Here is a 13,961-nt window from a genome sequence, read left to right on the forward strand (position 1 = left end):
TTTTCTTGTTTCAGCGCTCATACTGTAAACAATTGTCGTTTTTGTGATTTATTTAGCACCATGTATTTCACATTATTGTGCTTTTCGTTGGTGCTTTCTCTGTTTAAAACAACACCCAAGCATTGTGCTATGTCTGTTCTTAGGTGTGAGAAGGCTGTGATTTGTCATATCGAGAGAATATGTTATATGAGCTTTGCTCAGGCATGAATTATAGAGCTATTGGCCATGAGTTCAATGGTAATGAATCAATAATACATATTAAATAAGGTGTCTTAAAACACAAACACACATAAAACAAGGCTATGTATTGACTGATGAAAATATGACCAGAGGCCTGTAGGAACCTAACCCCATATGTCATCTGGAAGCAATCATTCAGTATTTGACAACTGAGTGCTTGTGGTGCCTTCAGAGGACACAACTACTGCAAATATGAGAATGGACTATATCCTGTTAAAATACAAGAATTTTATATTAGACCCTCACTAGGTTAAAAATTTTTACCCATTGAAAACATTATTCTGGTAATATGTAAATAACTTACCGAGAAATTTACAATCAATATAATCTCTATTTAAAACTATATGGAAAATGAAGTAGCTCACAATCACAGTATCTTTTTTTTTTTAAAGATTTTATTTATTTACTTATTTGACAGAGAGAGAGAGAGAGAGAGATCACAAGCAGGCAGACCGGGGCGGGGGGGGGCAGGCTCACTGCCATGCAGAGAGCCGGATGTAGGGCTCGATCCCAGAACCCTGAGATCATGACCTGAGCCAAAGGCAGAGGCTTAACCCACTGAGCCACCCAGGTGCCCCCACAGTATCTTTTATTGAGATTAAGTAGGGCCTTAAAGATACACAGTAGATTTTAAAAATCTACAAAGCTATTAAAAACCGTATGTTCAAAATATCATTTATTTTACAGTCTGGAAAACAAGCATGCAGAATTATAAGAAGAATTATAATGCAAGTTGTCCAAGTTCTGAGTACAAGTTCTTCTGGAAAAGCCTTTACCAGGCTTTTTGTTTTAAGCCCAAATAAAGCTCATTTCTTTCAATTACACATCTTTCTTTCCTAAAGCTGTTTAAGGTATTAAAGAGAATTTTAACCAGTATTTAATGTTTAAAATTTTAAACATAAAGCAAGGGGAATATGGAAAAGGGAGAAACTGGAAAACAGGCAAGGCAAATCTGGGTCCTTGGCAACATGACACTTCAGGTTAATAATCAGCTGGGTGTGACATATGCCTATGATTTGCTTCAGCCCTTGGAGACCAGATCTGAAGAGAGGTACCTTTCCTGTAAGTAACCTGCCTCTTCCCCAGCTTTATTTCAGTAAACCTCCATAACAGCTTTTCTTATTAAATGAATCTCTTTTGAAGGAACTCATATATTTAATGCCATTCCCTAAAAACTGAAGCAGAAAGCCATCATTTCTAGCTTAACTCATATTATATATAGATTCATCCAATGAATAATTATTAACAATCTGGTAAGGTGCTAATTGGGAATGGGTCTCAGAATAGTACTTAGACTAGGTTACAAATACATTTTTACTGAGTAGAAAGATTTGCAAATACAGAATCTACAAATAATGAGGATGGACTATAATTTTTTTAAAGAAGCTTATGAGTGAGTACTCAGAATAGTACTTAGAATAGGTTTTATTCATTTACGGTTTCCCCGCCTTCAATCCTTTTTTCTGAGGCTGATGCTACACTTGGGTTATTTTCAAAAAAAGCCCTGCAAAACTAGAGTTTTCTCTTCTTAACCTTTTAATTGAAGTTCTAGATGTAAGTGTAGTTGGTCAGCTTGATTGTAACTAGTTCCAATTTACAGGAAAACCCAATCACACAAAACTGTATTTATTAAGGCATGGAAGGAAGGGAAGTAGGAACTCTAGTCTTTACTAGCAACTTCTCCCCCCATTTGACAGGGGATAAATTTCTAAATAGTGCAAGATATTGGAATCTATGTATCTTATAAAAAACTAAAATAGTTAAGGAGCACCTGGGTAGTCAGTTAAGCGTCTGCCTTCAGCTCAGGTCATGATCCCCGGGGACTAAGCCCTACATTGGGCTCCCTGCTCAGTGGAGAGCCTGCTTCTCCCTCTCCCTCTGCACTTCCCCTCCAAGCATGCACATGTGCATGCGCACGCTCTCTATCTCAAATAAATAGAATATTTTTTTAAAAACTGAAAGAAAAAGAAAAAAAACACTAAAAGTTAAGACAATGATACTGCTTTTTACAAGCCTTTTAACAAATCCTTATCAATGGAAATCCAATGTTGTGAGTCTAATACTTTCCATTTTAATTCAATTACATTAATCTGCACACTTAATCCACACCATTTAATTTTCTCTGGATAAAAATCTTTAAAGTAGATGTTTTACTAGTGTGCCTTATGAATTTGAATATCGACTGAGTACACTGTTTTTCTTCAATTCTGTCCTGAAAAGGTGATTTCTTAAAATTGTAGTTCAAGATTTCTGTGGTCAAAGCCTATCAAAGCACTGGTGGTACAGTGGTCAGCATAGCTGCCTTCTAAAAGCCTCTCAAAGTCTAGAAGAAAAAGATTAGAAAAATAATTTCCCTGCTGACACAGGGAACAGGATTCCTAGAAGTAATGAGGAAGTTACCACATCTATCAAGGCATACTAATAAATGGTTCAGACTTCTACTGAATATCTACTATATGCCAAAAACAGAGAGTTGGTCCCTGCCCCAGAAAAGTTCAATTTAATGAGGGAGGACAGATATCAAAAAAATAAAACATTTTCCACCATGATATATTCTCTGAAAATAAGTAACTGGGAGCTACCATGGAGAAACTGACATCTAGGTAAAATTTGAAACAAAGTATGGTATGGTGGGAAGAAGGCACAGTACACTGGTGTGTGTTGTGAGTATGAGTGCCTTTGAAGAATGAGGCTAAAGAGAGAATGAAGTTCATGAGGGTCCCCTCCAGAAACTACTGAGAGATTGTAAATAGACAACAGCTCTGCATTTTAGAAAGATAAATTTGGCAGTACCGAAGTGGGTGGATGGGAGGGAAAAAAGATGGGACACAGGAAGGCTAGTCAGACCCTTATGAAAGAAACCCAAGTATTAGAAATAAAGAGGAATGGAGGTTAAGGAGTGGGATAAAGACATGAGGAGGGATTAAAGGTAAATTTAGAAAACAGAATCAGTAAACTTAAGTAACACATTGGCTGTAGGACAGTGTTTCTCAAATGGGGGTGATTTGTCCCCCGTGGAACATTTCACAACATCTGGAAACATTTTTGGTCATCACAACTGAAGGAGATTGCTATTGGCCTCTAGTGGGTAGAAGACAGGGATTGCTAAATATCTACAATGCACAGAACAGTCTCCTACAAGAAAGAATTATCCAGACCAAAATGTCAATAATGCCACTAGCCAGGATGGGAAACACAAAGTCAAGTCTGGGAATGGGGAAGGAAGAAATGGGAGAGGATGAGCTCAGTTTTGAATAGTTCAGATGCGTATAAGGGTTCGTGTATAAAACTGTCAGGACAAGAACTTAAAAACATTAGTTTGGAACACAGTAGAGAAAACCAGGCTGGAGTAAAAATTTGGGGCAGTCATCAAAAGATCATATCACTAGTCTAAGATACATTCCAACAACACTAAGCATGTGGATAAGTATCATTTTAGAGAAGAGCTGTAGAAGCAGCAGGAGAAAACATATACCTGAAATCTTCATGCTCTTATTTCTTAAAAGGATCTGTAAAGCATTTGAAACTTATTATCCCCAGGGTCCAAGTGTTAAAGTTAATACTTTTTCTAATAAACTGGACGGCATTCATTAGTAAAGGTTAGACTCACTACTTCCTTCATAGCAGTTCACACAAACACTAACTGCATCAAATACCATTATTTCCCAAAGTATATTCTATGAAACAGTCCTAGAAATATATGTTCCATGTTTAAATAAGTTCTACCAACACTATCATGTCCCATTCTGAAATACTTATAATGCACCTTAGTATATTAAAGATCCTAAGTCCTGCAGTAAAGAAACCCATTTAAGCTGGCATAACCCAGCATGGGGCAAAATTACCTGATCCCAGAATTCTTTTCTACGTAACACATTAACATCTCATAGGACTTATATTTATAACCACAATGGTCTGGGTACTCTGTCACTTTTACTGACATTATTAATGGTCACTAGAAAATATATATAAAAATCTAATACAAAAATTGAAGCCCTTTTAGTAATGACTACAGTATCATTTCTTAAATAGGTGTTTGTTAATGGCATTCAGTAACTCTTCTATGAAGTTAATCTAAAAATCAATTTTAAAAGCAAATAGATTTTGGCATGAAATGCTTTAAACTAGCTTAAAGAAACAAAACTAAACAGATAACGTGCACTGCACACATACACACTTCAATCCTAGAGATTCATCTACTCTGTCATTTCTTACATCAGTAATCAGGACAATGAGTGATTCAAATGATCTATTACAAGAAAAGCTTACTGGAATATTTTCCAGTTGGCTCATAAAATAATTCTAAGAAGCTGGTATAAGAATAATTCTAGGGGCGCCTGGGTGGCTCAGTGGGTTAAGCCTCTGCCTTCGGCTCGGGTCATGATCCCAGGGTCCTGGGATCGAGCCTTGCGTCGGGCTCTCTGCTCAGCAGGGAGCCTGCTTCCCTTCCTCTCTCTCTGCCTGCCTCTCTACCTACTTGTGATCTCTCTCTGTCAAATAAATAAATAATCTTTAAAAAAAAAAAAAAAAAAAAGGAAAGAATAATTCTAAAGTTTTTCATCTTGGGCTAAAACCCAGTAAAAGTACTATATGCAGTAATCAACTCCAAAACTTAACATGGATGTGAAAAACTGAAGAATGAAAGTATAAGATGACCTGAGAAAAATGTAGTAAAATCGGAATTTTGTTTTAGAAACAAGGTTCATTCAAACTCATTACAACTGACATCAAGATTTATTACATTTAACTTAGGCATCTCTGTAATAAAGAAGAAACAAGGATCATAAAAACTGAAGCAAAACAGTAAGACTATTTGCCAAAGATATATATAAGCTCTATATCCAGAAAAAAAGGGAAAACGTTAACATTTGTCATCTGGATAGATTCAATTTAGAAAAACCCAATGATAACACTTTAAAAATTATTACTGAAATCTGTATTTTTGCAAACATCATTCAATAGATTTATGTTCCAAGGAAGTACAAAGGTATGCATCCAATATTAACAACCAAGCTCAAGGGAAGAAAAAGAAATTATACATTCCTTAATTTTTTGGTTTTTTTAAGGCTCCGAACAGCCTGGAGCCCAATGCAGGGCTTGAATTCAGGACCCTGAGATTAAGACCTGAGCTGAGATCAAGAGTCACACCCTTAACCTACTGAACCACCCAGATGCCCCCTCCCTAGACTCCTTTTAATGTTTAGCTTACAAATATTCTTTTTATATATATAGGTACAATTAAATATTGTAGCAAAGGGATATAAAGAGGATTATAGTTTCAAATAATTCCCTTTCTAATTTAAAATTAAAAAAAAAAAAAGTAGCCTGGTAGAAACTTAATAAAGAAGGTAAATAACACTTCTCATTGAGAGTCTGACACTTTTATAAGCATTGTTGGGTGACTATTCACCAACTATCCTTCAGCACTCACTCCTTACATACTCTGGATCTGTTCTGTGGCTCTAACCCTCCTCCACATGACTATGAACTACTTCACTAGGGTAATCAAAGCAATCCCACTCTTCTTTCCAGAAGTCAGTTTAGGAATGAACTTCTGAAGCAATTCAGGTCAATGAGATAACCAGGAAATGTTTGCTGGAAGTTTCTGGGTACACACACAAAGAGATTCACACATAAGAAGGGATGTATGCAGTGACACTGGACCTGAAGGAGTCATCTTACTGTGAGGCAGCTAACCTGAGAACAAAGCCGACCTTGTTCGCTAAGAATAGCAGATGGAAAAACAAAGAATCTGCTTCCTTGATTGTGTCACTGAATCAATGAATCAGCCTCCAGGCTTCTTATGGGATAAAACAAGTTTCCTAATTGTTCCAGGCGGTTTTCATTTTAAAAATTACACAAATGATAACTGAACTAAAGGTTTACATAAAAATAAACCCTACAAGGAAATTTCTCCCAATAAAAGGCCACCAAAGGTCCTCCAGAACTCCTGGCTATCTAGCTGTATGCTGGTCATTCATTAACTTCATAACACAACCCCACAGCATACACAATTAGATTTGGGGGGGGCCTCATTTGAAATTCTAATCAATAAAATTCATAAGACTAACTGCATTGAGAAGAACATATGTGAAACAAATGTGGGAAGAACAAATGTGAAAATGGCAAAAGTTCACTATCAATTGATTTCCTACTATAAGAATTTAATATTGAAAGCTTTTAATCAAGAAATAGCAGCGTAGGGCGCCTGGGTGGCTCAGTGAGTTAAGCCACTGCCTTCGGCTCAGGTCATGATCTCAGGGTCCTGGGATCGAGTCCCGCATCGGGCTCTCTGCTCAGGAGGGAGCCTGCTTCTCTCTCTCTCTCTCTCTGCCTGCCTCTGTCTACTGTGATCTCTCTCTGTCAAATAAATAAATAAAATCTTAAAAAAAAAAAAAAAAAGAAATAGCAGTGTAATACTTGTTAGAGACAGAGAGGTTACCACCAAGAGAAATAAAAGTTGAAAATTTTAAAGCAGTTGCCTCTAGTGATAGGGCTAGATGAAGGAAAAAAATGAAATAGGGAACTAGTAGCTGTCTAGATAAACCTTTAAGTATACTTAATTTTTTAACCTTGCATAGGTACTAAAAAGACTTTTTTTAAGGTGATACTGTGGAGGAAACTACATGCACATCAAAATTAACACTGAGAAAAGGGTATTTCAGGGGCCACTTGTGAAGACTGCTAAAGAACCACAGAGTAAGTGACAAATTTTAATAGCTTGGAACTTAACTGACTAAACAGTACATGATATGAAGGTATTCCTATTATTCATAAAGAGGAATAAAGAGAAAGGAGCAGAGAAGCAAAAATCCAAACATGCGTTTAACTGCAGGACTTAAGTGCTGAAGGTATGTCCACTTCCTAGTGAAATTACTCTCCTTCATTAGAAGTAAATACACAGAAAGAAAAAAAAACATAGTACTGTCAGCTTAGTTTCTGAAATTTGAGAAGCTGGAAAGTACCTTTTTTTTTTTAAAGATTTTATTTTTTATTTGGGGGGGGTGGGGGTGGGAGGGAGAGAAAGAACACAAGCAGGGGGAGTGGGGGAGGGAGAAGCAGGCTTCCTGCGGAGCAGGGAGCCCCGCCCAGGCAGGAAGCCTGATGTGGGGCTTGATCCCAGGACACTGGGATCATGACCTGAGCAAAGGCAGATGCTTAACAACTGAGCCACCCAGGCACCCCTGGATAGTACTTTTAAGGCCTAAAGGACATGGGAAAAGATAAGAGAAGGAGTGAATAGACACCAATGATCATTGAACTTGAGATGTAATAGATGAAGAACTTAGTTTTAGTGCCAGTGGGGTGGTACAGAATGTCTTCAGACAAGCCAGAACTCAAGCACCTGAATTTCCTCCAGTACAAATTATAATATAAATTGTAATCCCTCTGGATTATCGGAAACTAGTTGAATTCCACCTCCCCACATACTCACCTAAGAAAAATCTTATTGACTAAAATAACTGTTTTGATGCTGCTGAAAGATTATAACTTCATACTACCAATTATGTATTTTTATTGCCATGTTATGTATTTAACAGCTGATTGTGTAGATGTGTAGAATGTTACCTTTAAAAAAAAAATACATACTTGCTTTGAGGGAAGCAGGGATTATTCTACTAATGGCTGCCCAACACATAGTTGTACTACAAGAACTCCATCTAGTGATAAACCAAAAACATAGCAGGCACGTTTTTTAAAACTTCAATTGTTGGGGCGCCTGGGTGGCTCTGTCATTGAGCCTCTGCCTTTGGCTCAGGTCATGATCCCAGGGTCCTGGGATCGAACCCTGCATCAAGCTGCCTCTTCAGCGGGAAGCCTGCTTCTCTCTCTCCCATTACCCAGCTTGTATTCCATCTCTCTCTGCCTCTCTCTCTGTCTCTCTCTCTCTCTCTCTCTCTCTCTCTCTCTCTCGCCAAATAAATAAATAAATAATTTTTTTTAAAAAAACCCTCAATTGTTATTATTTAGCAAAACCAAAATGTAAAGTGACATTGTTATAACCTAGGTATCAAAATGTGACACTAACCACTACAGAACATCTTTTCTGCAAGAAATTTTTAGAATTGTATGATCTTTTAAATTGTATGACTTTTAAAATTTGAGTTCCTTGGGTCTTTTAACTGGTTCAACAGCCATTCAAATGAAAGATTTTTTTAGAAAATTGTTTGCATCACAACAATTTAGTACCAGAAACTTTCACGATATCAAATATTTAATTGACATATCTGAAGAAAACAAATTAAAATTTTCCATTGGAATTTAAGACTATTAAAGTATAAAACTATACTTAAACAGTAACAACAGTTTATATTCTTTATTTATCATCCCTCATTTTAAGAGTGTTTTTTAACCATCTTACTCCTTTCATTAGACTACAGCACTAGTTATTAAAAGAGACTATAGGGGGCGCCTGGGTGGCTCAGTCATTAAGCATCTGCCTTCAGCTCAGATCATAATCCCAGGGTCCTGGGATGGAGCCCCATGTCTGGCTCCCCACTTAGTGAGAGACCTGCTTCTCCCTGTCCCACTCTCCCTGCTGTGTTCCCTCTTTCGCTGTGTCTCTCTGTGTCAAATAAATAAATAAAATCCTTTTTTTTTTTTTTAAGATTTTATTTATTTATTTGACAGAGATCACAAGTAGGCAGAGAGGCAGGCAGAGAGAGAGAGAGAGGAGGAAGCAAGCACCCTGCTGAGCAGAGATCCCGATTCGGGGCTTGATCCCAGGACCCTGGGATCATGATCTGAGCCAAAGGCAGAGGCTTTAACCCACCGAGCCACACAGGCGCCCTTATAAATAAAATATTTTTAAAAAATAAAAACTTAAATTAAAAAAAAAATAAAAGAGACTATAGTACTTCTTTACTTTGGGCACTTAGCTATAGTAGCTACATTTAAAACACCAAGAGATAGTACAAAATTCATAGTAAAGAGTAAGCGAACCCACTCAATACATATATATTAGCAACACTTTCAATGCTCAAAGAACCTGACCTGCTATTTATTAAATAACTGCCAAGTGACATCATCTCGGCTCCTCCTCCTCCCCATTTTAAACCCTATCCATTTCAGATAAAATACTGGATGTTTAAAAATATATCAAGAGGTGGGGCGCCTGGGTGGCTCAGTGGGTTAAGCTGCTGCCTTCGGCTCAGGTCATGATCCCAGGTCCTGGGTTCGAGCCCCACATCGGGCTTTCTGCTCAGCGGGGAGCCTGCTTCCTCCTCTCTCTCTGCTTGCCTCTCTGCTTACTTGTGATTTCTCTCTGTCAAATAAATAAACAAAATCTTTAAAAAAAAAAAAAAATATATATATATATATATATATCAAGAGGTATTCCTGGTAGCTCATTACATTTAAAGTTAGTACTGTATTTTCAATTCTATTAGACTTTAAACAGTCTTTAAACTCTTTCTGATTATTTCCACGAAATAAAGCTAAATTATGGAACTGAAAATATACATTAGGGAAATCTAAGGAAAATAGCCTTTTTTTTTTTTTTAAGATTTTATTTATTTGACAGACAGAGATTACAAGTAGTCATAGAGGCAGACAGGGAGAGAGAGGAAGCAGGCTTCCTGCTGAGCAGAGAGCCCGATTCAGGACTCGATCCCAGGACCCTGAGATCATGACCTGAGCCAAAGGCAGCGGCTTAACCCACTGAGCCACCCAGGCACCCCGGAAAATAGCCTCTTATTGAGAATTTAATTCTTGTTAAAACAGTGGGTGCATTCCTAAAAATCTAAAATAATTTTCTAGTAGACATCCAATTCCTCAAAACTTTACAAATGCATTAAATGTTAGAAGATTATTTAAGTTCTAATACCAATTAATATTTCAAGGAACAATATTACTTAGTTACTCTTCTTCCTATATGCGTACTACAAACTAACCAAGTGGACACTCAATCCACATAGTATCCGAAGTAGATGTAAAAAACAAATCCAGGATTGAAGAGAAAGATTTGAAGGTACTGTGGCAAAAATGTTAATGTCTGCTACATTTGAATAGTGGTTGCATGAATATTACATTATTCTCAGTATTATTGTGAATATTTTAAACTGCTCAAAACAAATAAAACCTCACAGCATTTCTCTAGAATTTTTAGTAACACTGTGAAATTTGAATAATCAGCCATGTTTTATACATATAGTAGATCATTCATTTTAACTGCTAAGCAAAAGTTTACATTATAATTAGAGCTGCACTGTCCAATATGGTAGCTACTCGTCCCATAACTACCAATTATTTGAAATATGGCTAGTCCGATTGAAAAAATGACTTAGTTTGGATTTTTTGATACCCAACTCGGTTATTTAAAAACATTTAAGCATGTATGGGACAACTTGGGTATGTGAATCTACTATTTCAACTGTACTTTTAATGAAATTTAAATTCAGATCAAATATATCTGATAAAAACTCTAGCATCCAAATGGAGATGTACTCTAAGTACAAAATACATAAGGGATTTCAAAGACTTAGTATGAAAAAATATAAAATACAAAATAGCGCAATGATTTTTTAAAATATTTTATTTATTTGAGAGACAGAGAGCACAGAGGGAGAGTGAGGGAGGGAGAGGCAGACTTCCCATTGAGCAGAGAGCCTGACATTGGGCTCAGTCTCAGGACCCCGAGATCATGACCTGAGCCAAAGGCAGATGCTTAACCCACTGAGCCACCAAGGCGCCCCAGCCCTATGATTCTTATATTAATCACATGTTAAAAAGATAGTATTTTGGTATATTGTGCCAAAACATATTAAAATTGATTTTACCTGGGCACCTGGGTGGCTGAGTCGTTAAGCGTCTGCCTTCGGCCCAGGTCATGATCCCAGAGCCCTGGGATCAAGGCCCATGTTGGACTCCCTGCTCAGCAGGAAGCCACCTTCTCCCTCTCCCACTCCCCCTGCCCATGTTCCTTCTTTCTCTGGGTCTCTCTGTCAAATAAATAAATAAAACCTTAAAAAATAATAAAATAGATTTTACCTTTTTAAAACTTTTAAGAGTAAATTTAAAATGACACATGATGTTCACACTGTATTTCAAGTGGAAAATAATGGACTATTTTATGTAGCCGTTTCCTTACCTACGGTTCTAATTTTTATACTATTTATACTAATTTATACGATGTTATACTATTACAAAGAATGTTCCGGGGCGCCTGGGTGGCTCAGTGGGTTAAAGCCTCTGCCTTCGGCTCAGGTCATGATCCCAAGGTCCTGGGATCGAGCCCCGCATCGGGCTCCCTGCTCAGCGGGGAGCCTGCTTCCTCCTCTCTCTCTGCCTGCCTCTCTGCCTACTTGTGATCTCTCTGTCCAATAAATAAATAAAATCTTTACAAAGAATGTTCCTGTGTGTTTACTTGTGCACACATGCAAGAAGATCTACTAGAATTCCTGGTCATAGGGTATGCACTATAGCACGTTTCCAAATTGCTCTTCACAGCACATGTACCAATTTATATTCTACTAGCCTTGGATTATTTCCTCCCAACATTTGATAATGTCCAAATAACAGCTTTAATTTGGGCCAACTTGATGGGCATGAAATGGTATCTCATTGTTGCTTTAATCTGCACAACCCTGATTACTAGTGAAGCTGAGGAGGTCTTCATACATTTCTGGCCCATTTGAGTCCAGTAGATTTCTACACTTATTCCTGAGCTTGTTTGAAACCTAATTTTAGCCTCAGAGAGTGAAGAGAACAGAATCTAAAATTCAGCACTTAAACCATATGCAGGAGGAAAGCTCATGATTCTAACCACCATATATAAACTTAATTAAGGTCAACACCCACTAAAGTGCAGAAAAGCTGAGTTGCTTATTTTTCTAAAGCTGATGACATTTAATGTTTGAAAATCAATAGAGTATAGAAACAGCATATAAATTCTGCTCTTTTCAAAGGTAAATTACAGTTCTTTGGTATTGAATTCAGTTTTAATTTTTATCTGCCAATTTGTTTCTGGAGTTTCTCAACATTTTTCCATTGTGGAAGGGTGAGTAGAGGAGTAGTAAATGCTTGTTAAGTCAAACTTTTAACTTCAAGTCTTTTAAAGTTCTCCTGGCCTACCATCCAAAAAAAATTTTAGGGGTACCTGGGTGGCTCAGTCGGTTAAGCATCTGCCTTTGGCTTGGGTGATGATCTCAGGGTCCTGGGATCAAGCCCAGCATCGGGCTCCCTGCTCAGTGAGAGTATGCTTTTCCCTCTCCCTTTGTCACTGCCCTGGCTTGTGATCCCTCTCTCTTTATCAAATAAATGAATAAAATATTTTTTAAAAATAAAAATAAAATTTTTTTACACAAAACATTTCATGTTAAACTAGAAGTCAAAAGTAAAAACATGGTTTTATTGTTGACTAGGTTAAACTTCTTCGTGTTTTTCAAATAGTAAACATCACCCCACCCCCAGTCTGTTTCTCTATGCAATTTCCAACCCAACATTCCTCAAACTTGAAAGAATCACCCCCATATAGTGGAGTCTTCTCAAGTCACAGCTAATAATTACATCTGGCTAATTCCTTTCTGAGTGGTCCTCACATAGGTTAGCTAGAAATCTCCCAATGAATAGCATCTGGTATTATGTATGGACGCCACACATTCCCAGTTTCTCAGGACTTCCAGCTTTTGTACACTTATTTGTTCCACTGAAAAAGGGCTTTAGTAAATATACCTAAATGTGATTCATGTTTCCCACTTTCGTCAAGATTTTCAGGTAACAAAAATTACAGACAAAAATTTTTGTCAAATGTTGTGTCCCAATTTGGAGTTTTACAAATACAATCCCTACAGTGATGTAGTATTTTTGCTCAAATGTCTTAGATCTATTTTCAGACAGTGGTGTTAATAATTCAGTTATTATGGCATTATAGAAGCCCAAACAGATACATTTTCTGTGAATAAATTTAATATATTTCACTGATGAAAAACTTGATATAAGAACACAATAAGCTAGGTTTGTGGTCTTTCTCCTACTCAGCCTTCCTGAAAGCAAATTTTAGTAGGGTTAAAGGGCAGAGGTAATCACTACAGATAGAAGAGCACCTAACAAGATACAGTACTCTACAATTTATAGCAGTGTTTTTTAAACACTGCATCATAACCCAGAGTGTCATGATCAATTTTATAATTAACAACAGGTATTTTATTTTTAAAAGATTTTATTTATTTATTTGCCAGAGAGAGCAAGAGAGCTCAAGCAGGCAGAGTGCCAGAGGGAGAGGGAAAAATAGGCTCCCTGCTGAGCAGTCCCAGGACTCTGGGATCATGACCTGAGCTGAAGGTAGAGGCTTAACTGACTGAGCCACCCAGGCTCCCCAACAACGGGCTTTAAAAAAAGAAAGATGAGAATGTCAAGTATCAGAGTGTATCTCTCTTGGTAACAGTATATGCATTATCCATGAAACTTTTGGTTACATATTTACCTATGCTTATTATAGTGAAAGATGGTTTGTTTTTGTTTGTTTGTTTTTTTTACTATGGGTCATAGTCAAACAGTTTAAAAACCTGGGCATACAAAATGCTTTTATTTAATGTTCACGAAAACCCTGTGAAGCAGGCACACAATACCCATTTCATAGTACAAAAATGTAAGTCCTAAGTGACTCACCCAATGTCACACAACTAGCAAATGATACGAATAAGCATTTTTTTAATGCAAATAGAAATAAAATTCAACCTCACTAGAAATCAAAGAACTGCAAATTAAAACCATGAGTTGTT

The 13,961-nt window shown here is 37.1% G+C and overlaps 1 protein-coding gene across 1 annotated transcript in view; it reads right to left on the bottom strand.

Moving 5' to 3' along the window:
* HOMER1 (homer scaffold protein 1) overlaps positions 1–13,961 on the bottom strand; it is a 134,427-nt gene that overhangs the window by 83,606 nt on the left and 36,860 nt on the right. The gene's annotated exons all lie outside the window — the stretch shown is intronic.

This window comes from Lutra lutra, chromosome 5, assembly GCF_902655055.1.
Source record: "Lutra lutra chromosome 5, mLutLut1.2, whole genome shotgun sequence".
Classification (NCBI taxonomy): Eukaryota; Metazoa; Chordata; class Mammalia; order Carnivora; family Mustelidae; genus Lutra; species Lutra lutra.